Source organism: Frankliniella occidentalis, unplaced genomic scaffold, assembly GCF_000697945.3.
Source record: "Frankliniella occidentalis isolate FOCC.00 unplaced genomic scaffold, Focc_3.1 Scaffold101, whole genome shotgun sequence".
NCBI lineage: Eukaryota > Metazoa > Arthropoda > Insecta > Thysanoptera > Thripidae > Frankliniella > Frankliniella occidentalis.
The window spans coordinates 973,739-975,423 of record NW_026267230.1 but is presented as its reverse complement, the minus strand read 5'-3'; the positions used below and the strand labels follow the sequence as shown (position 1 = coordinate 975,423).

The window sequence follows — 1,685 nt, the reverse complement described above, 5'->3', positions numbered from 1 at the left end:
GGACTGATGCCGGACTGTCCAGCCGGACTCTTTGCGGACCGAAAACGGACTGATGCCGGACTAAACTTTTTCGTACGGGAGGTGCTCCAACCCTTTGTTCACTGTGTTCTGCGAGGCGAGGGTTCAGGCAGACAAAATAAGATGCTGACTCAATCAAAGGTGTCTTATCTGTTGTTTGTTTAAACATATTCCGCAGACTTTCAGTCTTTCTTTTTTCTACAGTTTTGAAGCTCAACATCCGAGGGGTCCACCACTCGCGTAATCCTGTGTACAGACGAGAGTGTAATCCGTATGTAATCCTCATGTATTCCGTGTAATGCTTGACACAATTTTAGAACATTATCACTAAATTTAACCTTATTGTCCAAATTGGTGGACCTAATTGGTTTTAGAGCCAGAAATTCAACAAAATCCACGTGTAATCCCTCAAAGTTTATGAGTAAACCAGGTAATCGCGTAATCCTGTGTACATCCTAAATCGAAGTGGTGGCCCCCTCGTCAACATCAAATATTGTGTCATAAACAAATGTGCTCGTGAACGAACAATAATAAGCTGTGTTCAACTCTTCAAAGTGCGCAGCTGCTAGTTTGTGCCCTTTAAAGTGTTAAACTCGGTAGTTGAACACTTTGCACTTCAACACCTTGTAAACAAGTGTTGAAGGGCCGGACACTTTATCCATCAGTGCACTTACTTTACGGTGACGCTGGCACCCGCAACACCCAGAAACTCGCAAACAAAAAGAATCAGCAATGAGTTGGGCGATTCTATTAATTAAAATCATCAGAAGGAGTTTGTGTTCCCATCCCGCTCAGACTGCCCCGGGGGCCCCGGGGCTTATACTATTGTTGTGGTATTGTAGATGGCGTTCTGGCCGGCCGCTCATTGGGACCGGAACCAGCTCTGCCCAGCAGCCAAGGGCTTGATATTGATTTCCCCTGAGCTTCAATCAGCATCGGGCTGCCAAAGCTACACTCGACGCGCCAGACTGCAGCCTCTCGGCAGAGGGGAAGAGGAGTAGTGGGAGAGGAGGGAGGTGAGGGGTAGTAGGGGAGAGCAGAGGGTCCAGAGAGGGTGGAAGCAGCAGCCGGTCGGGAGGTACGTCAATATACGACAGTCGTAATGATTGCACGGATTCACGGGCCGTTTTGCCGAATTATTATTATTACTGTTATGACTGCAGTTATTATGGCGAGGGCTAAGAAAGGGGTGAGGGTCGCAGAAGATGGGGTAAGGGGGGGTGACACGGCGCAGTGTTGGGAAGGGCGATCTGCCCTGCCGCCGTCCGTCCACCTCCCGTATTGTCAAGCCGCGCCGAGTAGCCTTCGGCCGTTCGGAGGCAGAATGCGCCGGCCAGCGGCACTGGATAGTTTTTAGCGGATGATAACTTAAAAACCCTTTGACTAAACATAAAGAATATGTAAGTAACTTTAAATAGTCAGCCACCTTTTACTCTCGATACGGAAAGAGAACCAATAAGCGGAGACCAGAAAATAATTTCTTTGAAGCTGGAGGTATTGTGTCCGGGTGAGTGAGTGTCGAGCTAGGCCCCTTCCGCTCCTTACATTGGCTAACAATACTGCGCCGGGCAGGACCCATAGCCAGCAGGAGCCGGCGGTGCAGGCCCCCCAAAGAGGTTACTAGACAACCTCTTTGAGGTTACTAGACAACCTCTTTGAGGTTACTA

At 49.0% G+C, this 1,685-nt stretch overlaps 1 protein-coding gene across 1 annotated transcript in view; it reads left to right on the top strand.

The window, feature by feature from the left end:
* LOC127749861 (uncharacterized) overlaps positions 1 to 1,685 on the top strand; it is an 11,530-nt gene that overhangs the window by 1,292 nt on the left and 8,553 nt on the right. The gene's annotated exons all lie outside the window — the stretch shown is intronic.